Source organism: Protopterus annectens, chromosome 2.part1, assembly GCF_019279795.1.
Source record: "Protopterus annectens isolate FY-2018-M chromosome 2.part1, PAN1.0, whole genome shotgun sequence".
NCBI lineage: Eukaryota > Metazoa > Chordata > Ceratodontiformes > Protopteridae > Protopterus > Protopterus annectens.
In genome coordinates this window covers 727,170,654-727,190,611 of record NC_056729.1, presented here as the reverse complement: position 1 = coordinate 727,190,611, position 19,958 = coordinate 727,170,654, and positions in this window count along the sequence as shown.

Genomic DNA, 19,958 nt, shown 5'->3' with positions numbered 1-19,958 from the left:
TCTGTGTATAAGTCTATGTGCAGAAATTACTTGTAAATATGTGAGATAGTGTTGGAGTTCAAGCCAGCTAAGTTGTTGTAGCGATGAGAAATGGTGGTGTGAGAATTGTAACATTTGTTCCAAATTTAGCAATTTTGCTGTAGCATGTCTCAAGTTTGGATTTAAGAGAGTGAGTTAAAGAGTGATGCAATCTCAGTGGGAGTATTGTCTGGGTTGGGGCAGGGATTGTTCTTTGAGCCTAGGTAAAGCAGGGAATTGATTGCACTCTAAAATTTCTTTGGATTTTATTTGTGTTGGTTTTGAATAGTTTGGTAGTATTCTTTTTTGTTTCTAATGACTAGGCATTGAGCTTGGTTGCATAGCTGTTTGTATAGAATGAGGTCATCGGGGTTTTTATTTTTTGTCATGATTTCCACGCCTTGTCCCTGGCAGTCATAATTTGCTTTGTGGGTTTGGTAAGCCAGATGGCATGGTTGCTTTTAACTCTCTTTTTATGGAGTGGAGCTGTGCTATTTAAGATTCTAAGGAAAGTTGAATTAAAGAATTCTACAGCTTTGTCAATGGGGAGAGTTTTTAAAGCTTCCCTGTTAATACTTTGTAGAACTGCATTAAAGGTGGAAGGGCCAAAGTGGGATAAGTCCCTTGTTTGCTTATACTGATGGTTTCTTAGTGATGAGGTGATTTTGCATATAATGTAGGCAGGTGAATGGTCACTAATATTGTTTGGTAAGGTGCCTGAGGAGGAGATATTATTAGGGTCAGAAACCAATATCCAGACCAGGACTGAGCCTTTGTTGTTATTATTTCTGGGCCTGGTCATGTTAGTGATGAGTTGTGTATAGTTATACAGGTTAATGTTGGTAGCGAGATGGTGATGGGAGATATCGAGCCAGTTGATATTGTCGTCCCCTACGATAATTATTTCATTGTTAATGTTTCTAGACGTCCAAGCTAGGATATCTTCTAATATAGGAATATTATTGCCTGGGGGAATGTATAAGATCACAATGCAGAGGGTCTTACAGTTGTTTAGTTTTACAGAGGCTACTAGTAATTCTGATGAAGAGAATTGTGAGACTGGTTTGGTGAATGGAACTACAGTGAAGGTATTTGGGTATAGTAAGGCAATGCCTCCACCCTTTTTATTTAGTCTATCTGATCTAAGGCACGCATAGCCAAGGGGAAAGAATTCCATGTCTTTAATGTTAGGCTTGAGTCAAGTCTCTGTGATAGCAGTGAAATCAGGTTTATTTTGAATACAACATTGAAAACATTGATGCTAGGCAACACTCACAACTTTTACCTACCCAAGAAGTAGCTGTGTACTCCTAGCATCAGTCAGGCTCAGCGCTGAAATAAAACTGTAGCAACTGCTGGATTTACAAAGTAAGTCTTGAACCTTGAGTGTTAAAACAGAATTGTGTAACAATACAAATGAATGGCATATCCTTGCATGTTGTTACTTGGTAATGTAAGTAAGTCAAAGGTAGGTGATTTGTACAGCAATTACTTTAACACGACAGTAGAGAATTATGTGAACACTTGTTTTCTATCAAGTAATAGGCCTTAGGCATCAAATATTCACAAAAGTACTGATGGTCACTGAATTTCCTCAGTTTGGCCTCACACATTTCAACACATTTCAGTTTCAGATTTCATAACCCTCAGAATATTCTTAAAAATATTGCTGCAAAAACTGTTTTGATTCTATCAACTGTCTATCTTTGTAAGCTCAAAATATGTTAAAAGTACAATTAGCAAAACAACACAAACACAGATATACTAAACACTAAGTCAGCTATGCACACTGAGCATCAGAAACAAAGCTTATATATCCCTAAATCCAAAGGAGAAAACAACAATATGGCACAGTTATCATCACTTGCACAGGGTACTGGGGGTGGGGCAGGAAGACTAGGCTGACAAATGCAAGAATGCAGCCAAGGGCTGTGCTAGCACTACGTGTTAGTATGTCAAATAGGTGTGAACCATGCATGGTAGAGGTGGCAGTTCACCATTGTTGTACCGTACTATGAGAATTGGCTCTGCCAAGAGTTGCAGTGGCACATCCATGCTCAAGGTCAGATGCACTCCTGCTACCTGAATGTGACTGATGTCTGCTGGATGAGCTGTCCTCATGAGGATGCCCAATACCATGACCCATGGCCTGCCATGTATGGGTTTGGACACCTCAACCACTGATGGAGCAGGGGAAGTAGTGCCACTATGGAAGTGTGATCAGGCACAGCCACATAGGCTAACATCAGATGATGTGGCTGACCTATGCCCACGTGGATGCCGTCCCCTTCCCAGCAGATGTTCCATCACAGACACCACCCATTCCAATGTGTCATTCATCTGATCCATTGATTAGGCAACAGAGTAGAGACAGTCACACATGTCAGCCTGTGCTACACTTACAACCCTAAGCAATTCTATGAGGACCTATTAAAACATGCCTGCACCTCCATGATGGTCCTAAGCATATGTTGAGTGGCATGGGAAGACACACCTGTATCAGGAGGAGGATGGACTGCAGACCTCTTCTGAGCACCCCGACAACCCCTCCTGCATGGTACTTTACCCACACTTAGGCTACAACAGGCACTGAAGCAGCAGTAACCACACTACTCTGCTTGAGTGTCTCACCCTTGAACTGTCCAGTATCTGAAGGCTCACTGGAATGGGTTGGCATAGGCCTACTGGCTGTGCCCGATGAAATTACAGGGGATGGCTGAATGTCAACCTCAGTGTCAAATTCAACCTCTGCACCCCCATCTGTGCTTCTCTTTGGCCACCATCATCATCAGAGTCTGCTGATACTCTTACATCAGGTGATAACAGTCCTACACTTCCACTGTCAGGATCACATGTGATAATAATAAACTAACACAGGAAAGAGATTAATACCTACACTGCTATATTGCAATATATGCTAACAAACTAACAGGGGTGCCACTATTACAGACAGTAAAGCAATATACACAACAGTCCTGCCACCCCCATCACACTTCCAGATAAAATAAATATTTCTTTGGACTGCTCATCAGTACTAACATAAAAATGTTTGTTTTACCATGTGTAGATGATTGTAGGCTCTCTATGGAGGATGTTCCTGGAAGAAGTTAAGCAAAAGGTAAGGACATCATCATCACAATTAATAGTAACACAGGGGATTAAAACTTCCTGCCCTGTATATGTCCATTAAAGATACTTTTAACAATAACTTGGATGACAAATCGGCAAAATTCTTGGCTAGGCTTATAAGGGCCTCCGTGCCAATATCCTAGTATCATCCTATGAACCTATGAATCCACCTGAAGCCCATGTGCAGTCAACCAGAATGTGTTGTTAATTTTATGTATCTACAACTATCCCCCAAAAAAATTATGTTAAACAGAAGTTAAGTATTTCTGTCAATATTTTACTAGACAAGAATTATTTAGGAATTAAGACAAGTAAACCTACCTGGAAGCACCTCCTGGGACATATTTGCCCTCCCTGAAACAGCATCACCAACATCAATCACATGCTGATGTGCACTTTCCACTGAGCTCTCTGGATCCCTGACAGTGAACAGGAACTCTTCATTTAGTGTCAGTTTTGGCTCAGTAGCAGGCCTCATCCCAGTAACCATCCATTCATGGGCAACTGCAGCTACACTCCTCCAGTCTGATGAAATCATGTCAGTGGCCTATGACACAACCGATCATATGTCCTGCTCTGGCAACCTACTGCATTTACATCAGCCACTATCTGCTGCCAAATCCACAATGACTTCATTCTCAGGGTCACTGAAGGGTGGGTGGTTGTAGGGATTGGGATGCCTGGGTGCTAGAGCCCTAGATGACATACAACACAAAAGAAGGATAATACACAAACGTATCCCATAAATAAAAGCCCTGCTTAATAACACATAACAGGTAGTGTTTCAATATTACTCACTGGAGAAACAAAAAAAAAAACAGTTGAGATATTCAAGTATAAAGAAAGGAAATGTGTGGTTGTAACATATTACAAGTAGACAAAATTGCCAGCACCAAATGCAGTATAAATCAACAAAATAAGGCTAATAACTTAAATACATAAGTATTTATTTAATATAACAAACAACCAGACTGGTTTCAGCCAACAGGCTTTCATCAGTGGGAAATGAAAGTAATAGCAAATAAGAAGTGGCACACATATATATATATAGCATGAGTCATCCAATAGGATTCTTCCCAAAGTGATCTTCCCAACATTCAAATTGTTTCCTGTATGGAAAATAAAAAGAGAATATAAAAGTTATACAATAAATTAACCACACAGTTACTGTCCATTGTAATTAGTAAAAATTAAAATAAACATATAATATTGTTATAAATGATCATTTAAACCAGGTGAAAACAAAGCACCCAGTCTAATGATCCAATACTTCTCTTTTTTAGTGAGAATAGAATGCCATCCTTGTTTATTGGATCTATCACCAAGAATTCTGCCTATGATGCTGAACTCGAATCTGGCTGAGTTGTGTTGTATACAATGCCTAAACAGGGCATTTGTCTCCCTCTTGGTTCGTATGTTGCTACCGTGCTCCGACATGCATAATCGGAGTGGTCGTGATGTCTGTCCAACATAAAATGAACCACATATACATGTTGCAAGGTACACCACCCAGTCACTGTTACAATTGCCAAAGAATTTCATGTCAAAAATCCTGTCAGTGTTTTTGCTGGTAAAGTGTTTTGATGTAAAAATATATGGACATGATGAACAGTGACCACGTTGGTAGGTACCCCATAATTTGTCACCTGTCATGGTTAGTTGATGGTGTATTGCCCCAGATGAACTGACCCTTTTAAAATGTGAAAAAAATGACCCAAGTGTCCTCCCTCTCCTGTATCCATACTTACTTGCATCACCATTCCAGGGTGTAAGCTCCTCATTGACAGTAAGAATGTTCCAGTGTTTAGACATAACATTCCTAATTAGGTTGATGTTGCGTCCAAATGTTGTGATAAACTGGATAGATTCATCCTGTTCAGTCTGAGTCTTATCACGGTATCTAAGAAGGGAGGTTCTGGTAGAACTGATAGCAATTTGTTGGGCACCCCAGATGTCAGGCTCCTTGTAACCCCTAGCTCTGAACCTGTTGGCCAGTTCCTGTTGGGATTCTTCATAATCTTTTTCTGAGGAACAAATTCTATGAATCAGGAGGAACTGAGATTTGGGTATGTTTCGGATGATGTGGTTTGGATGCATGCTTGTTGCATGTAGTAAGTTGTTGTACTGGGGGTATTTACGAAAAGTTTTACTTTGTAGAGTGTCATCTGGATTTCTGGTTATGGTCACATCCAGAAAGTTAATTTCATTTTTGTCATGAGTAGAAGTAAATTCAATACACCATTTGTTCTGGTTGAGGTATAATACTGCCAAATATTCCTCATCAGAATGCCAAACTAACCAACAATCGTCCAAATATCTATGCCAAATATCAAGTTCCTCAAGATATAAGTTGTGTGCGGATTCATAAATGAGATGTTCCTCAATGTATCCCGTAAATAGGTCTGAATATATGGGAGCAAAAGATGCTCCCATAGCAGTGCCTTTGAGCTGCCAATAGCATTCTTCCTGAAAATAGAAAACATTTTTGTTGAGAACATGTTCAGCCATGCAGACCAAAAGTGTGTTAAAGCCTATGGGATAGAGATGGGCTATGTCTAACCAAAACTTAAGGGCTTCCAATCCAGCCCAATGTGGTATGTTGGTGTATAGAGCCTTGACATCCAGGGTGCAGAGTAGCCAGTCAGGTTCTAGTTGATTGTCAGCAATAATGTGTAAAAAAATGTGTGGTGTCCTGTATTCTGGCACGAATCAGGCTTAGTAGTGGTTTAAGATACAATGTGAGGAACTCAGATAATGGTTCCACCAATTAACCCATCCTAGATACAATAGGTCTTCCAGGAGGTTTGTTAAGGCATTTGTGTATCTTGGGTAGCAGGTATAATGTTTGTTTTTGTGGATCCTGGACCATCAGATATGTCTTCACTGTGTCGGATATGATACCCTCCGAAACAGCCAGGTCCAAAAAATTGTCAATTTCCTGCTTAAAATTAGGAGTGGAGTCAGTAGGCATTTTCATGTAATAGGAAGAGTTGGAAAATTGTCCATTTCCCTCCCCCAGATAAAAATCCATGTCCATAATGACTACCGCCCCCACCTTGATACACAAATGCCATAACAAACTTCCTGGAAGACTTATTGTATCTGGGATGAGTTCATTGACGGAACCATTATCTGAGTTCCTCACATTATATCTTAAACCACTACTAAGCCTGATTCATGCCAGCCCTTAAGTTTTGGTTAGACAGAGCCCAAATCTATCCCATAGGCTTTAACACACTTTTGGTCTGCATGACTGAACATGTTCTCAACAAAAATGTTTTCTATTTTCAGGGAGAATGCTATTGGCAGCTCAAAGGCACTGCTATGGTAGCGTCTTTTTCTCCCATATATGCAAACCTATTTATGGAATACATTGAGGAACATCTCATTTATGACTCTGCACACAACTTATATCTTGAGGAACTTGATATTTGGTGTAGATATTTGGACGATTGTTGGTTGGTTTGGCGTTCTGATGAGGAATATTTGGCAGAATTTGTATTATACCTCAACCAGAACAAATGGGGTATTGAATTTACTTCTACTCATGACAAAAATGAAATTAACTTTCTGGATGTGACCATAACCAGAAATCCAGATGACACTCTACAAAGTAAAACTTTTCGTAAATACCCCCAGTACAACAACTTACTACATGCAATGAGCATGCATCCAAACCACATCATCCGAAACATACACAAATCTCAGTTCCTCTTAATTCATAGAATTTGTTCCTCAGAAAAAGATTATGAAGAATCCCAGCAGGATTTGGCCAGCAGGTTCAGAGCTAGGGGTTACAAGGAGCCTGACATCCGGGGTGCCCAACAAATTGCTATCAGTTCTAACAGAACTTCCCTTCTTAGATACCGTGATAAGACTCAGATTGAACAGGATGAATCTATCCGGTTTATCACAACATTTGGATGCAACATCAACCTAGTTAGGAATGTTATGTCCAAACACTGGAACATTCTTACTGCCAATAAGGAGCTTACACCCTGGATTGGTGATGCATGCAAGTATGGATACAGGAGAGGGAGGACACTTGGGTCATTTTTTTCACATTTTAAAAGGGTCAGTTCGTCTGGGGCAATACACCATCAACTAACCATGACAGGTGACAAATTATGGGGTACCTACCAATGTGGTCACTGTTCATCATGTCCATATACTTTTACATCAAAACACTTTACCAGCAAAAACACTGACAGGATTTTTGACATGAAATTCTTTGGCAATTGTAACAGTGACTAGGTGGTGTACCTTGCAACATGTATATGTGGTTCATTTTATGTTGGACAGACATCACGACCACTCCGATTACGCATGTCGGAGCACTGTAGCGACATACGAACCAAGAGGGAGACAAATGCCCTGTTTAGACATTGTATACAACACAACTCAGTCAGATGCCAGTTCAGCATCATAGACAGAATTCTTGGTGATAGATCCAATAAACAAGGATGGCATTCTATTCTCACTAAAAAAGAGAAGTATTGGATCATTAAACTGTGTGCTTTGTTCTCACCTGGTTTAAATGATCATTTATAACAATATTATATGTTTATTTTAATTTTTACTAATTACAATGGACAGTAATTGTGTGGTTAATTTATTGTATAACTTTTATATTCTCTTTTTATCTTCCATACAGGAAACAATTTGAATGTTGGGAAGATCACTTTGGAAAGAATCCTATTGGATGACTCATGCTATATAAATATATATATATGTGTGTGTGTGCCACTTCTTATTTGCTATTAGTTTCATTTCCCACTAAGGAAAGCCTGTTGGCTGAAACCGGTCTGGGTTGTTTGTTATATTAAATAAATACTTATGTATTTAACTTATTAGCCTTATTTTGCTGATTTACACTGCATTTGGTGCTGGCAATTTTGTATACTAAAGCTGTTTCCTGCCTTGCACCTGGGTCCTACTTGCAGAGAGTTTACTTCTTTGACCTTGTAACATATTGCAATCATACACAAAGGAAGGGTGGATCCAAAACAAGGAGAGTAAAAATAGCAAATTCTGTTTCTGCCAACACAGAAATGGAACATGGCTCCCTCACCCCCAAAACAACAGGCAAATGACACATTTTGCTAACAAACCTTAAGTGAACTGCTAAAAGTGCTATCAGATAAACTGTCCCAAACATGAGTACACATTTACCACAGAACTTTCAATTTTATGCAATTGCAGTCACATCTACCTGTCGCCAGCACTCCCCTAGAGGTGTCTATGAGACATCCTAGAAGGCTACAAATCAGTCACCTTTGAACTGGCACTAACAGCAGAACTCACAAATGGTGAAGTGAAACAAAAAAACTTCACCAAAGCAAACTATACCATCCTAGAGGAAGGCATACATGCATTCCAAGCCCCACCCCCAGCTAGAAGTGGTAACTACACCAAAGCTTGCACCAAAGCCTAGTACAATCACTTGTATAAGTGTATAGACTTGGCTGTTCCAGAGTGAATCAAAGCCAGAGCCCCGAGTTACAAAAAAATGCCCTGGTGGATATCCAGCATCAAGAAACTTTACAACAAATGCATAAAGTTGCTAAGAAAACTAAGGTAAAGCCCCAATGATGGAAAAGCACCCTTCTCAGCCACAACAGGCAAATAAGGCCACATGTCAAATCCTTTAAGGGTAATTTTGAGGAAATACTTACCAATCACAGCCAAGGATAACCATAATGCTTTTTACAGCTACATATGTAGCCTAAAAGATAGGACCCAAGCATGTGCTGAACTAGTGACTAACAGTATCACATACACACTGATCCTGCAGATATAGCAAACCTGCTAGTGGAGAGATTTGGCAAAAAATTCACTCTATTATCCCCTCCAAACTTATCACAAACCTTGCGCCCTACTCCCAACCCACCCTATATATCCAAAGAGCAGGTCAATAAAGCCAGGATGTTTTCTAAACAAACTAAAACATGAACTAGCATCACCAATAAGTACCCTATTCAGTCACAGCCTAACCACTGGCTTTGTTCCTGTAAATGGAGAACAGCAACAGTTATTCCTCTCCACAAAGGTGGCCTAGTAACTGTCCCAGGGAATTACAGACCCATAAGCCTGACCAGCCTCACCTGTAAGGCTTTAGAATGTATCATTATAGCCCTCATAAATAAAGACACAGGTGACCTCCAAACCCTGGATCTGACCCAATTCAGCTTCATCAAGGGCAGAGCCTGTCTGATAAATCTGGTAGATTTCTTCAAAAATGTTATCAGGGCCATTGACAATGGGAAGTCTGTGCACACATCATACCTTGACTTGGCAAAGGCCTTTGACACAATCCCACACTCAGGCATTACCAATAAATTTAGCAAACTGAATCTAATCCCCCTTTCTGTAAGATAAGTTGCTAACTGTCTCACAAGCCAGTCACACACTATCAAAGTGGGTGACTCCACATCAACCAGCAAACCTGTCACTAGTGGGGGGTGCCACAAGGGTTAGTGCTAGGTCCCCTACTGTTTGATATATACTTCTCAGATTTTCAGGACAAAATGAATGGGCTGTGGCTGACAGCTGTAAACTGGATGCAATTATTGAATCCCCAAATGATGTCAGTATACTTCAGAAGGGTCTTACACAGACCAATGACCAGTGTCTTAGTCATAGTCTAAAACTGAATGCAAAGAAATGCATCATCATCATTCTCTTCGATAAAAACAATGTTCCTTCACAATAACAAATTAACAACAATAACTTATACATCTACAAAGTGGTAGGAGCTCTGGGATCACAAGTAGATGGAGACCTTAACTTTGACCACCATGTGTCTACTATAGTAGGAAGGCTTTCTACATAGCACACTTGATTAGCAAAGAGATCCCCTCTAGAGCAAAGGAGGTTATATCCCCTCTATACACATCATTAATCAGGCCAATAATTGAGTATAACACCCCTTTCTGTATGTACTGTACAAAACACCGGCAGCAATTGGAGAGACCTCAGAGGTGTCTGACTAAGAAGATCAAGGTACTCCAGCACATGCTTTACACAGACCATCTAAAGTTCCTGTCACTATACTCAGTATTGTATGGACATCTTAAAGTAGACGTACACCTGGCTTACAGAACAATCTTTGACCCAAACCTAATAAATTTGCTGCATATCCATAAGTCAAACAGGATTACAGCTACTCATTCCAGGGACCTAAATATGGCCTGTGACTTGAATAGGACATGCTGGAGTGATGATTTGTCTCCCAGCAACTGTCACTTCTTTGAAGTAAGCTGCCAATTCATGTGAAGCACAGCCCCTCTATGACACTGTTCAAAGGGAACCTGGAGAAGTGGATGAGGCACCATAATTTTTTACCAGAGATATGCCCTGTGATGCCCCTGCACTGGCCCAATAATTAAGGAGCCTCAATCCTCACCAATGGCAACAGTGAAGGATGTACACAATGGGAAGGTTACATGTACACACACACAGTAAAGTATAATTTCCCTTAAGAGCACACAGAGATCACAATCAGTCTGGAGCTGGTTTCTTCCTCTTTCTCCAGATCCCCATTAAGACTCCCCACTGGCACAGTTATAGGGTTAAGATCTTCAGCAGAGTGGCCAATCTAAGACCTCCAGCACCCTCTCTGTCCAACCAGTGCTTCGTGTCCCTGCCCAAGTAGCTGACACACACACACACACACACACACACACACACACACACACACACACACACACACACACACACACACACACACACACACACACACACACACACACACACACACACACACACACTGTGAGATCTGATTGATATACAAACATACACACACACCTGGGAAAGGCTGGCACAGATTTACTAGATATGCCCACTTCTGCCCAGATTACAAGGTAGTACCAGCTGCCACCAGCCACCCTTACTTATCAGCTACTATAAGGACCTTACAAAGGGTGTCTGATTCTACTGTATAATGTTACTATTAATCCAAATGGTAGTCTGACCAAGCAACGTTATTTAGGAGTGACCTGTACAGTGTCACCAAATACATATGCAAGTACCCTAAGAGCTTAAATATGTCTCAAAAATATCAGCCACAAAGATGGGTTTAAATATATTTAATAATAAATGATAAAAGAACAAGACAATACTCAGAAAAAAACACAGTTACTTCAGAGTTCAAAATCACAGGAAATATTTTTAAAACAACATTGCAGGACAGTCTCAAGTAATTACAGAAAACATCTAAACTAATCTTTATTATATTCCTATCTATCTCTAAAAGATATACTATGCCCTAAGTCTTACTTATACACAACATGCAGGCAGAAGTGCTGATTGGATGTTTCTAGGTCCAAGACAAGATACAAAATGCACAGTCTCTCTCTGAGAGACTTCTTAAATTAATATCAAATATTTTACTGCTGGGTTATCCTGGATAACATCACTTTTTGTCATCTGACTTCATTTTATAGGCTAAACCAGAAACTAATATAATTTTAATATATCTGTGTGAGAAATACTTATCTCTCAGATGTGCAGCTGCTAGGAAGTCATAAAGCAATACAACACTTTACATTTTAAACCTAGTAATTATTTTTCTCCAGGACAATAGAAAAAACATCTAGCTCTAGACATCCTGGCTCCTTGCTGCATTAACTAACTTTTATAGCACATTGTAATGCACTTCATTTCAACTTATTTTCTTGAAGTTTTGTAAGTTAATCTTCTATGTTCCAGCAGGGTATGCTGTGGTTACATTCTTGAAGCTCAGTACTGTACAAACACTGTTCAACACACACTTCTGTGCCAGTAGTTTAATATACACAAAACATATGGTCCTATTAAGGGTGCAAGGCAAGCATATGAATCATGTTGATATTCATAAATGACATATGATTATTTACAAAATTCCAGATAGCTGGGCTGGCAGTGTCACAATCCCCCCCAGAAAAATCAAGCTAGTTTTTCAAGTGCCCCTTGAGGATCTTTGCTTGAGAGGAATGAGCCTATCTGGGCATACCTTACCCCATTCCCTGTCTTGAGAGCCCATCTGCGATGGCATTGCTAACCCCACTGTGGTACTGCGCTGTCATATCATATGCTTGCAATCCTAGGCTCCACCTTAGTAACTTAACATTTTGCTGGCTGGCTCACTGTAGCCATGTTAAATGATTGTGGTCTTTAACTACAGTGAATTTTCTTCCACACAAATAAGGCTGAAGTTTCTGCAATGGCCACACTATAGCTAGATATTCCTTTTCTACAGCTGCATAGCATTCCTCCTTGGGTTGGAGCCTATGACTGAGATATACCAATGGGTGCTCTTCTCCCTCTGAGGAAACCTGGCTAAGTACAGCCCCCACACCATGGTTTGAAGCATCCACCTGCACAATAACCTTTTTGCTGTAATCTGGGCTGGCTAACACAGGGGGGCCTCTCAAAGCTCATTTAAGCTTCTGGAATGCCTGCTCACATGCTGGGGTCCACACTACCTTATCTGGCTTGTTGTTCCTTGTCAGGTATGTGAAGGGAGCAGCTATGGTACTATAATTGGGGACAAGCTTTCTGGAGTACCCTTCTGTCCCAAAGAATGCTCTCAATTGCTTTTTGGTAACAGGTGCAGGCCATACCTGAATAGCTTCTACTTTGGCAGGTTCTGAACTGATCTTAACACTTCCCATGCTATGTCCCAGGAAGGAGACCTCTGCCATACCCACCTGACATTTGCTGGGCTTAAAGATCAACCATGCCCTCTGTAGTCTGCCCAGCACCTCCCTGACATACTGAAGCTGCTTTTGCCAGGAATGGCTGTAGATAGCAATGCCATCTAGGTAAGCAAAAGCAAAATCTCCTGCTTCTGCTAGGATACGATCTACCAGCTTCTAGAAAGTTGGTTGAGCATTTTTCATCCCAAAAAGCATCTTCATGAGCTCATACAACCCAAAAGGAGTCACAAAGGCTAACCTGTCTCTAGCACTTGGTGTCAAGCGCAAATGTCAGTAACCCTTAGTAAGATCAATGGTGATAAGATTCTTAGCCCCACTCAACTGCTCAAGGGCTTCATCTGTCCTAGGCATGGGGTAAGCATCTGACTCTGTGTGACTATTTAATTTCCTGTAATTCACACAGAACCTGGTGCTGCCATCCTTCTTTGGTACCAGCACAACTGGGGAGGCCCAAGGACCGTTGGACTCCTGAATTTACCATAGCTCCAACATTTCCTGTATCTCCTCCTGAGTCTGTTTGACTCTCTCAGGCATCCTATAAGGGACCTGCTTAATAGGCCTTTGAGTTCCTGAATTCACATGGTCTGCAGCAGATGGGGGCACCTTGGTTTCCTACTGAGCATGCCCCCAAACTCCTGTAACACTACTTGGCCTTCTCAAACTTGGGTAGGGGATAGCTGCTGGGACATTGCTACCCCTTCCACTGAGTTGTTAGTTTGAGTCTCACAGAGGAGATCAGTTACCAGATCCCCCTCAGACTCCCTGCCATCCACTGCAAATACTCAGCACAAGGGCCGCTCTATCATGGTAAGGTTTCATCATGTTAACATGGCACAATTTATGCTCCCTCCTCCTGCCAAGCAGTTCCACCATGTAGTTAACATCACTGACCTTCCTTACCACTTTGTAGGGTCCCTCCCAAGCTGCCTGCAGCTTGTTCTGTCTGACAGGAATGATAACCATAATCTGGTGCTCGATAGCATACTCTCTAGCTCGAGCATTTATATCATACCAGACCTTTTTCTGCTGTTGGGCTTCTGCCAGGTTCTCCTGGGCCATGGCCATAACTTCCCTAAGCCCTGTTCTGAGGCCCAGGACATATACCACAACAGATTCCATGTCAGATTCACACTCACCCTCCCACTCATCTCGAATCAAATCTAGGGGTCCCCTCAACCTATGGCTATGCAACAACTCAAAGGGTGAAAAACCTGTAGATTCCTGGGACACCTCTCTGTAAGCAAAAAACAGAAGGGGCAAATATTTGTCCCACTCCCTCTTAAACTGGTCTGAAAATGCCGGTAGCATCATCTTAAGTGTAGAGTCTAACCTCTCAACAAGCCCATTAGTCTGGGGATGGTAGGGTTTGGTCTTTAGGTGCTTCACCCCACAGTACTTCCACAGATAAGCCAGCAAGTCTGACTTGAAATTGGCACCTGTGTCAGTCAGTATTTCTTTTGGGAAACCTACCGTGCTGAAAATCTCTAACAAAGCATTTGCCACCTTTTCTGCCTCAATGGAGGACAGAGCTACTGACTCAGGGTATCTGGTAGCATAATCTACTACCACTAGGATATACTTTTTCCCTGTGGAACTTGGGGTACTCAGTGGCCCCAAAATAACCATAGCTACCCTCTGAAATGGCTCATCAGTCACAAGCAAAAGCATCAAAGGAGCTTTCACCTTGTCTCTTGCCTTGCCTATCTTTTGGCACTGCTCAAAGGTCCTGCAGTACCCTATTACATCTCTGGAAATCCCAGGCCAATAAAAGTTAGTGATAATATGTCTCTTTGTACATTTTATGCCCATATGACCTGCAAAGGGAATATAATGGGCTATGGCTAGAAGTGCCAGATTGTAGGCTCTGGGCACTACCAACTGCTATATTCTCTCACACTCTAGCCATCCCACAGAGGCCCACTCTCTATACAGTAATCCTTTGTCCCAGTATACAGATTCCCCCTTCCCTTGAGAATCAGGTGCCTCACTAGCTACCTCTCTCAGGCCTTGTAATGTAGGGTCTGAGAGCTGAGCCTGTCTCAACTATCTCTTTGTAACCCTTCCCAGCTCTCCTTCCACAGGAAGTCTGGTATCCTCTGACAGCAGTGCCTTATTGTAAGCCTGGGTACTACTTCTCACCTCTGCCCTTACAGTCACTCTGTCCAAGGGAACATCAGTACCCACAAGCAGCTGTGGCTAACCTTCAGCATCACCGCTACAGGGTAGCTCCCTCCCTGAAGTAACCACCTCACCAGTCCTGAGTGCAAGTGTGGAGTCTGTCAGGGTCTCCCCCAGGCTACCAGACCCGCATGCTTGCCTTCAAGCCTGATTGTGTGTAACTGCATGAACATACGGTACTGCATTATCAAAAAAAATCCCTCTCATGACATCTGCAGGGATATCCTCAAATACACCTACTTGCTGGCTTCCTTTTCCACCCTCCCAGTCAAGGTGAACCCTAGACAAAGGTATTTGGAATATGGCCCCCCCTTAAGATCTGACTGGTGTAGACTGCCCAAGCAAGTAGTGCTCCTATGAAACCATTGTAGGCTTCACAATGGTTAGGTCAGAGGCTGTGTCTTTTTTAGCAATGGCCTCTTTCTCATTCACTAAGATAGGATATAACCTCTTGCGGTAGTTTGGTACCCTTGTTGTCTCTTGGCAACCTACTCCTGGCATTTTGTCATTCCCACTTACTTGCTCTCCTGCCTTTTGTTCCTCTCCTTGCCTCCATGGACATCTATATGCTACATAGCCTCACTGGTTGTATTTAAAACATTTAACCCTTGGTTCTGGATGTATACCTGGACTAGTGGCTTCCCCTACTAGTGATGGACTTTGTTGGGACAGTCTGGGCTACCTTCCATGGGTTCCTTAGACCTATGAGCAGCACTGGGTGTCCCTTTCCTGTATAGTGATGCCCTGCTTGCTAGGTATAGGTCTCCCTTCTTCCACAATTCATCTGCAGTAGTGCATTGTCTATCAGTTAACCAGATTATCATGTCCTCAGTCAAAGTGCTAAGTGCTTGCTCCCTCACCAAAAGGTCTGCCAGCCCTTCAAAAGTGGTGAACTGACATCCACTCACCCAACTATAAAAATAAGTGCTTAGTTCAGTAACGTATTCACACACACTTCAATCTGCCTTGGGTCTATGCTCATGAAACCTTTTCCTATAAGCTTCAGGTATTAACTTAAAACATTCTAGAAAACAACTTTTCACAATATTATAATTTAAACACTCAGTATCAGACCGTTTAGAAATAACAGTTACCATGGATTAAGGGGGTCAGGAACCGTACCCAGAGCCCTTGGTCAACATTATACTGTTTACATACCCTGTCAGACATATGAATGAAACTATCAAAATTATTCCCTCTGTAAATTGTGGAAGAAATTTACTGACCTTTGTTGCTACTGGGGTTCAGTAACTCCCTTTCCCATTACCTCCATGACTCTGGTGAAAAGTCAGCATCTCCTTTTCATGCTCCTCTGCCTCTCCTTCTCCTCAGCTTCCAGCCATCGCAGTTTCTCATTTTCCTCAGCCTCAAGACATCTTGGTTTCTCTGCTCCTTCTGTTTCCAAATGCCTGTCCTCCAGCTCAAGTCTCTTTAACTTCATACTGATTTTTAAGTCCTCTGTGGAAAGGTAGAGCTGTCCATTTTCTGAGAATTGTACATCTCCATGACCAGTCTGATTGTCCTCCTGGTTGCTATTCTGTGATGCAGCTGTGACTAAAGCTGCAATCATGTCTGCTTTATTCAGGTTGGCATACACCAGTACTTTAGCCTGGCACATTTCAGAAAACTGGCTCCTTGTCAGCTTGCCATACTCCTCTGCTGACATACTTGCCTGCTCTCCCTGACTAACTAAGCTAACATAAAATAAAAAAATTGTGATATGAACTCTGAATGTTCACTGCATGGCTGATTGAGAGTGCAAACACCTTCAGTGACCATTTTACACAGGCTACAGGAATTCAATATCCACACCACTACAAGCCAATTAATATATGATGTAGCTATTTCACCGCTGTCAACCACTTAATATGTGATGTGGATATACCACTACTGCCAAACGATTAATATGTGATGCCGCTGCTCTGGCCCAGTAATCAAGGAGCCTCAATCCTCACCACTGGCAACAGTGAGGGATGTACATAATGGGAGGATTACAAGTACACACACAGTAAAGTACAGGTTCTTGTAAGAGCACACAGAGATCACAGTCAGTCTGAGGCTGGTTTCTCTCTCTTTCTCCAGATCCCCAATAAGACTCCCCACTGGCACAGCTATAGGGTTAAGATCTTCAACTGAGTGGTCAAGCTAAGACCTCCAGCACCCTCTCTGTCCAACTAGTGCTTTGTATCCCTGCCCAAGTAGCTGACAGATGCACACACACACACACACACACACACACACACACACACACACACACACACACACACACGCACACACACACACACACACACACACACACACACACACACACACACACACACACACACACACACACACACACGCACACACACACACACTTTGAGATTTCATTGGTATACAAACATACACACACACCTGGGAAAGGCTGGCACAGGATCTGCTCAGATTATAAGGTAGTACCAGCTGCCACCAACCCCCTTACTTATCAGCTACTATAAAGCCCTTACAAAGGGTGTCTGATTCTTTTGTGTAATGTTGTAAATGTAATATAAAATAAATGAGGTTAATTACCATTTAAGGTTATTTGTGTACAGTCTCAAATACATACCAAATACATATGCATACTTAAAAGCTTTTCCAAAAATATCAGAAACAAAGATAGGTTTAAATATATTTTATAAAAGAATAAAAGTATAAGACAATACAAGAGAAAAACAACTAGAGTTACTTCAGAGTGCAGAATTACTGGAAATATTTTAAAACAACATTGCAGGACAGTCTCAAGCAAATATAGACAATATCTAAACTAATCATTACTATATTCTATTTATCTCTAAAAGAGATACTATGCCCAAGTCTTGGTTACAGAAAACATGCAGGCAGAACTGCTGAGTGGATGTTTCTAGGTCCAAGACAAGATACAAAATGCACAGTCTCTCTCTGAGAGACTTCTTAAATTAATATCAAATATTTTACTGCTGGATTATCCTGGATGACATCACTTTTTGTTATCTGACTTCAGTTTATAGGCTAAACCAGAAACTAATAGAATTTTAACATCTCTGTGTGAAATACATATATCTCAGATGTGCAGCTGCTAGGAAGTCATAAAGCAATACAACACTTTACATTTTAAACCTAATAATTATTTTTCTCCAAGACAATAGAAAAAACGTCTAGCTCTAGACATCCTGGCTCCTTGCTGCATTAACTAACTTTTATAGCACATTGTAAAGCACTTCATTTCAACTTATTTTCTTGAAGTTTTGTAAGTTAATCTTCTATGTTCCAGCAGGGTATGCTGTGGTTACATTCGTGGAGCTCAATACTGTACAAACCCTGTTCAACACACACCTCTGTAGCAGTAGTTTAATATACACATAACATATAGTTCTCTTACATTTGTAAGACAAGCATATGAATCATGTTAATATTCACAAATGACATATGATTATTTACAAAATTCCAGATTGCTGAGCTGGCAGTGTCACATGCCCTCAGCCCTCTTGGACATGGGTAGTCATTACTAAATACAAATCTGGGTATTGACTATATTATCTATGGTATTAAATTGGGAGGAAATGGCTAGGCTTGACATGACGTCCAGGTTGGTAGCCTAGTAACTTCCTATGATCCTAACACTCCTCTGTCACTGGCACTATAGGACATTTACATTTCACTGAAATAACAATAGAAGAGTGTAAAAAGAAAAAAAAAACAGTTGTAACACTAGCACTTGTGATGACAGTTTATAAGGCTGTGCATCTGAGAAAGTAAAATGCCCTGACAAACATGCCTATGCAATCAGTAAACGTCTAATAAGTGCATAGAGATAAAAGTAGCATTTGCTTATATATATATATATATATATATATATATATATATATATATATATATAAAATTTAATTTTCTTAGCGACATGTGAGCATACCCAGTATATAACTGAAAAATGCAAGCATACCTTATCAAGATCAGTAGTCTTCTGTGCACATAAATTTCAAAGTAATATCTTCTTCTGTGATATCCACATAAACACATTTCCTCACTTTCAAGTTCCTTAGCTACATAGTTCCCTTTTTATAGTGTAGATTCAGGGCTGAGAGCATGGTGAAGATGCAAATGAGGTGTTAACTCATTAGAATTGCTGAATCCCAAATAATTGGCTCCATGAAGCTGATGTAAACATAGTGCATGCACCTCCCAGTGTTTATTGCTAATATATTGCAACTGCAAATGATTACTGGTAAGAAGAAGTAAAACAAAACAGCAATTCGGACTCCCTTACCTCCAGTGGGTGTGTCAGCCAGGTTAGACTTACAAACTGTAGAAGTAATTGTATCAAGGTTTTAAATGTAGGTAAGCAGCACACATTTCAGTTTCTGTTCAGTAACATCCAACCTCCCCTTCATTTCTTGACAAATGTATATTATTGACATTTAAAATCCTCACACATTTAAAGGACAATGAAACAGAATGCCTTACAGACTGTATGTTTCAGATAGCTAAGACAAGAATTTTCAAGAAACACAGAAATATAAGTAAGATCTGCATTTATACAAGCAATAATCATACATTGTTTTGTGATTACTCAATGCATTACATCTGAAATTAGTATATGTACAAACAACTGTCATAGGTTTTGTTTATACTGTGGATGATGTTGCAGTTGCTTGTATGCACAATGATTTTCATTCTCTGCTCTAAAGCTGTTTCTGTGACATTGAGGGATAAGACACCCTTACTGTGTTTTGAAGGTTCATTGAAGTAAGAGTTCAAATCCAGACCTGTGTAAAAATATTTCATATGTACCAATATATATTTCTGTAGTGTTGTTTGTTTAATAGATTTATTTTCTTCCTTTCTCATAATTTTCACTTTTTGTTTTCTTTTTCTTTTTTAATGCCAATCTTTGTGCATTGGGCAGCTTATCCCAAGCAGGGGAAATGGAGGAACACA